We start from the raw sequence: 6650 nt of genomic DNA on the forward strand, positions 1-6650 counted from the left end.
GGAACAAAAATGTTGTTTATACTTTATATAGTATATTATATAGTATTATACAATATAGTATTATATATAATGTATTATATAGTTTGTTGTAGGGCTGTAGAAATATACTAAATATTTAATGCAATGAATTGTAATTCAGTTTAATCTGCCACACCTCAGCAACAGAAACTAAACTATACATGTTCACTGAACCCAGGGGAGGGGGTGGAGGTCAACCTATAAAAATCTGATCCTGGACCCTGTGCATAACACACCCATCTACTCCTCTGTCATTCAAAACACATCCTCCTCTTGTTTGTCTGCAGACTTATCCATCCCTTGCACACTTCCCTATGTGAATAAAGTAACTCACAGTGTGTTTTAGAGATGGACTAAAAACACTGGAATGAACCATACAGTCTATGAAAGAACACATAATAATACATGACACCCACAGGAATCCATTATGATTCCCTTTTGTTAAAGTGTTAATAGTTTCAACAAGAGCTAAAACTGCACCAACCTGCTCTCTTCTCCTCCCAGGAGTGTCCTATAGGTGGCGATCTCAATGTCCGGAGCCAGTTTGATGTTCATCAATGACTGGCACTCACGCACCTGACGAGCCATATCATGTTTAGCTCTCAGAAGAGCTGCTTCCAGCTCCTGCAGACGCAGTTTTGCATATTTCACAGCTAGTTCACCTCGTTCTTCTGCCTCTTTGATCTGCGCCTTATGGTTTAAATGCTAAAATGAGAGGAGACAAAAGATTACACCCTTCCCACACTCTGACATATAATTTAAGATCAACTGGAATTAACTGAGATCATCTCAGATCAACACACATTTAATACACTAATGAAATGATTTACTGAAAGAATGCTTGCTTTGTTCTTGTCAAATGTCAAAAAAAAAAAAAAAAAATCAAATCAAGCTGTAAGTATGCTGTGCATTGTTTACTGACATTTTGACTAATTATTATTTTAGTTTTTTGACATTTGACTCTGAATAGTCAAATTGAGTCAACTTTATCTATAAAGCACTGTATACAATAGATTTAAAAGCAGCTTTACAGTAATAAAAAGGAAAATAACAGAATCAGTGATGCAGGCTTGAAATATGAGACAAATTCAAATTCTGCTGTAAAGCAACTTTAAAAAAGACAACCGTGTCATTATTCAGCTCAAGTCAGTTCAATGTTGATCAGTTCAGTTCAATAACTGTTCATTTAAGTTAATAAATTATGATAAATGAATTCAATTCAGCTATAAAGCAGTTCCACAGAAGACAATAGTGTGAAATAGAGTTCTTACCATGTCCCTTGACAGGTTCCATCTCAGAATTTATACGTGCAATCCTTAGATCGCATTACATTGTGTTTTCAGGTCATCCCCATGTTTGCCGACTGTCATCTGCATTCTTCATACTAACATTTTATAGCACTCATGAACATACAGACACAAACACATAAACTCATATTTACTGTTCATTTGTGCATCGTTAGAAAAGCAAAAAAATAAAATAATAAGAAGAAAACAATCATGTTTAAAAATGTATGATTTGTGACATGCACACACAAACACACAGTGCAAGAAAGTTAAGTGACCTTCTGTTTGTACCAGCTCTCTGCTTCAGCACGGCTGCAGTTGAGCACGAACTTCATCCACAGTGGTGTCCACATCCAGATTTCTGCTGTTGTCCATCTCTACAACAACTGGTGTGTCTTTTCCTGTACACACGGAATAAAAATTACAGTGAACAGTCATTCTGAATGATTTTTTTTTTTCGTGCTTACACGCCATAAGAGTTATAATCTCTTAAGACTTAAGTTTTACTATCAGTTAATACAATAAATTCTATCTGTAACATGTATTATATGACTGTGCTAAAAGATTTACTAGCAATGTGAAGGGAGTAAATGGTACCTCCTCATAAATCTGCCAAAGGAAGTTATTCTCATCTTTTAGGCAGTCCAATTTACATTCCAGCTCCTCTTTACTCAGATACGAACCACCAGCATCCTAACATAGGAACAGTGAAAAATATATTTATAATAATGTAATCATAATACGTTTTTAAAAGTGCTCGATCTGTGTGTGCTTTTACATTATGCGCTGACCTTTTTAAGGAGCACAAAGTCATTCCGTTTGTCAATTTCATCTTCATACTGTACCTGAGAAGGAATGTTCTAAACGCTTTAGTGTACAAACGTCTTACTTTCTCTTGAAGTCTTCTACCAGGCTGCTCATGTCCTGCAGGCCAGACTCCAGGCGCACTTTCTCATTACCCAGGTCATCTAACTGTCTGAGCAGGTTAGCAATGTAGGTCTCAAACATAATATCAGTGCTGGATCAGTGGCTGGCTAGTCTGTTCCTGCAGCAGAGACCACTTAGTCTCTTGTTCGGCTGTTCCAGGAAGCGCATCTGGGAAAAGACAAGAAGAAAGTGATAAAATAAATCTATATTTTCTTATGATATATGATAATACATGCAGTACATATATGGCTGTCAGATTCATTTTATAAGAAAATACTTTTTTCAGTTTTAATTCAGCGTTACTTGTTGTTTCTTTGTAATTGTTTGTGAAATTTACTTGCAATTTCTGACTTTTCCAGTGCAGTTTTACTAATTAATATTTAAATGCATATTAATGTGCAAGAGTCTCTCTGTGCTTTATTGAACAGATTATGTGAGTACAAAGTTAGCTGTGTGTGCGCTCGGATAGGTGTGTTTCTATAAAAAAAAAAAAGTATGTTTAAAGGAGTGGCTGTTGCGCATGATAGTAAAGTGGTATTGCCCAAAAAGCAACAAAGGTGTGTTTATGACAGTGTGGACATTGTCCCTTTGGGTTAGTCAGTCAAGTGGGGGTCTTGATAAAATATGACACTGATAAAACTGGGCCTACTGTAATCACAATCACTCACACCAGCATACGAACCACACTCACAGGTCCAAACACAATACAATCGATTAGATGTGAAAACATAAAGGGTCTACACAAAAGGTTTGTGGGAAGTCGTGGCCTAGTGGTTAGAGAGTTTGATTCCTAACCCTAGGGTTGTGGGTTTGAGTCTAGGGCTGGCAATACCATGACTGAGGTGCCCTTAAGCAAGGCACTGAACCCCCAACTGCTCCTATGCGCTACAGCATAAATGGCTGCCCACTGTTGTGTGTTCACTGTTGTGTGTGTTCACTTTGGATTGGGTTAAATGCAGAGCATGAATTCTGAGTATGAATTCCTGAGTCCTGATGGCCAGGATGTTTGTGTCAATCTCCAAGTTCAGAGGTGCCAGAAGACTTTCATTAACCTTAACAGCTGTGATTGAAGGGGAATATGACTGGACTGGAGCCCCAGCCTTCTCTCAAAACCATCCCTGAATGGTTGAGGGGAGTCCGTATGTTGCTGCTCTCACTTAAAGAAGAGTGACTGCTGAAAGACTTCACGGGTTTCTTGGTGTTCAGCATCTCTGTAAAAACAGCTTTCAGATCTGAGAAAGGACCAAGAGTTGAGGAGCCGGAAACTTAAAAGTAGATTCAAGGCCAGCTTATTGGTCAAGAAACAATTTTCAAGAAATGTATGCAGAGTTATGGGGATTAAATGTTGAGAGGACAATCATTTTGTTATACATTAACAGCTTAACTTCAAACCCTGAGCAAAGGGGACATTTTTACAGTCCATAATTGCTTTTATGCTCAAATCTGAACATCATGAAGCAAATCTAGCAGATCCAGGCTCAGCAAATCAGAGAAAACAAATTAAATACCAGTCAAAATATTAAGAATCAGTATAATCCCACAAAAGTCTGCTTAACATTTCAGGAGTGTACATAACCACTGTATGGGTGTTATTTTGCAACTTTTATCGTTCTATAGCCGCTGATTTGAGCTGGGCCCCATATCTACAGTACAAACGCAAAACACTCCCTTGGTTGGTCATATATTGTACTTTTCTAGATGCTAAAAGTATTGTCGGCTGATCTGACTAACTTGAACATTGTTGTAAAGATAACAATAGAAGATTTAACTGCTTATGTTTTGCTGAGCTTCAGCCATCCTATTGCAGCCCAGTCTTTCTGTGACCTCCACGCCATAGTGTGCTACAAAATAAGTGTACAGATATACTACAGTGATTAAAATATCTGAATTATTAACATCATAGTTAAACAAACATTTTTTTTTATTATTAAATTCAGAATAACATTATATGAATATATGTTCTCTTGAACCTACAGAAAAATCCATTTTGATTTTTTTTCAGCTTTGCCCCCTTGATAACAGCACCTGTAAATTAAATTAGGCAGCTTACCCAAGAGGTGCAATAATACAAGAATCACAAGCAAACACATTTAAGGCAACATTTGTTTTTTATATTCATTATTTAGGTGCATCATGTTCATGTTAAGAGGGATTTATAGGTGAGAAATGTGTGTACTTCTGTCATAAAAACATCCTGGCATCTTTTGTTCCCCTTTTTCCCTGTTTGCAAATTTCAGTTCTCCTATGCTAACAAAGGTTAATGCAGACTACAGACAGTTGATTGGAGTGTTTTTTTTTTTTAACTGTCTTTTCTTTTGCAGAGGTAAGACTTACAGCTTTGGTAGAATGATTGCAAGTGGCTTTTCATGACAAGATAACTATTCAAATTGGGCACTTGCATTGTAGACAGACAGTAGTAGACATGGTGCTCGTTTGTGGTGAAGATTAGATATAAAAGAGCAATGACTGTTGCTTCAGTTATTTATCTAGAGGATTCTCCCCTCTGGTCAGACAGACTCTGAAGAAGAATTCAAGCTGAACTTAACAAACATCCTGTGTTCATCTATACATATGTGATAGGACATAACAGTCAAGACATGAAAAAATGAGAAAGAAATATTGCATTTTAACAGGAATATTGCAAGTTAATGACAGTATTGAGATTACAAAGCATTTTTTTTTTTTAACTGAAAGAAAAAAAAAATCACTGCATAAATGTCATATATTTTTGAGGTGGAAGACTGAATTTAAAACAGATTTTGCATTTAAATACAGAGGAGCCAGATCCGGATCCGGCTTGTCCTGATTGTAATCTTCCAGCAAGGACTATTTGTAAGTTAAACTTACAAACTTACGTAAGTTATGCCTAACGTACCAAAGTCCTCAAATTGCGATTATTGCTTAATATAGCATAACAAGTGAACAAAGCATGACCGACCTAGTCCTTGCTAGTAGATGCCATACCCATACCATCTTGGTCCATTAAAGCCCACTTAAAAGTAGCTGTGTATTTTATAATAAATAAATAAAACTGCAGGGCCAGAACAATCTGTAAGAAAGCCTGCTCTCTCAGAATAAAGGTACAAAGCTGTCATTGGGGTGGTCTCCTATAAGGTTCAAAATCATCTTTGAAATATTAAGCACCACACAACTGTTTTAAACAAATTATCTCCCTGGAATTAAGGATTAAACAAGATTACTCTAAAATCAATAAAAAAAGTACAACATTACTGCATATGTTCTCTGGAAGGTGCCACACTAAAGAAGTAAATGTCTAATGTGTCAGACCCTAAGTCACCTCTCAACAAATAGACACATAGCAAGTTAAATTTATAAATGATTAAAATCATAACAAGGTCAAATCACCAGCTTGGAATGATAAGGTTCTTGTTTGCATTCCACACTTTGTGGATAGAACCTTTTTTTTCTAAATAAAAAGTCCCAAAATGTGTACAACTTACAAAAAAAATAAAATAAAATAAAATAAAAAAAATTCACATAATTAGAGATTGTCACAGAATATGTTAATAACAAAATTTCAGAGATGTATAAAGTACTAGAGAACCATACTTGAGTAAAAGTACAAGTGCTCTATCAAAAAAGTGACTTGAGTAGAAGTAGAAGTGCTCTTTAAGCACCACACTTAAGTAGAAGTACTAAAGTATTCAAAATTTTTTGTACTTAAGTATTGCAAGTAGTCTATTTTAAAATTTACTACTCAAGTACTGAAAGTAAAAGTAGAAGTATTGTGTTATGTAGCTATTAAAGAAAGTAGTCAAAAGTTTGAACATATTGTTTTTACTATTTCAAATGATTAACCTAAAGGAGAATCACAATTCCTTTGACTGTAACTTCTTGTAAACAAAAAACGGTTACTAGGGTTAGTTAGCCCAATTTGCAAAATTATGTCATTAATAACTTACCCTCATGTTGTTTCAAACCCGTAAGACATCAGAGGGTCATTTAGAATTTTTTGAAGCATCGAAAATACATTTTGGTCCAAAAATAGCAAAAACTAGACTTTATTCAGCATTGTCTTCTCTTCCGTGTCTGTTGTAAGACAGTTTAAAACAAAGCAGTTTGTGATATCTGGTTCGCGAACGAATCATTCGATGTAACCGGATCTTTTTTAAACAGTCCACCAAATCGAACTGAATCGTTTTAAACAGTTCGCGTCTCCAATACGCATTAATCCACAGATGAATTAAGCTGTTAACTTGTTTAATGTGTCTGACACTCCCTCTGAGTTAAAACAAACCAATACCCCGGAGTAATTCATTGACTCAAACAGTACACTGACTGAACTGATGTGAAGAGAGAACTGAAGATGAACACCGAGCCGAGCCAGATAATGACTCGTTCACGAGTCAAGAACCGTTTCTGTCCGATTCGTGAACCGAGGAGCTGATGATACTGCGC

At 36.1% G+C, this 6650-nt stretch overlaps 1 pseudogene; it reads right to left on the reverse strand.

Moving 5' to 3' along the window:
- Positions 1–486: 486 nt before the first annotated feature.
- LOC128015186 (keratin, type II cytoskeletal 8-like) lies at positions 487–3440 on the reverse strand (annotated as a pseudogene).
- Between the last annotated feature and the right edge of the window lie 3210 nt (positions 3441–6650).

The sequence above is a fragment of the Carassius gibelio genome, chromosome A6 (genome assembly GCF_023724105.1).
Source record: "Carassius gibelio isolate Cgi1373 ecotype wild population from Czech Republic chromosome A6, carGib1.2-hapl.c, whole genome shotgun sequence".
In the NCBI taxonomy this organism is placed as follows: domain Eukaryota; kingdom Metazoa; phylum Chordata; class Actinopteri; order Cypriniformes; family Cyprinidae; genus Carassius; species Carassius gibelio.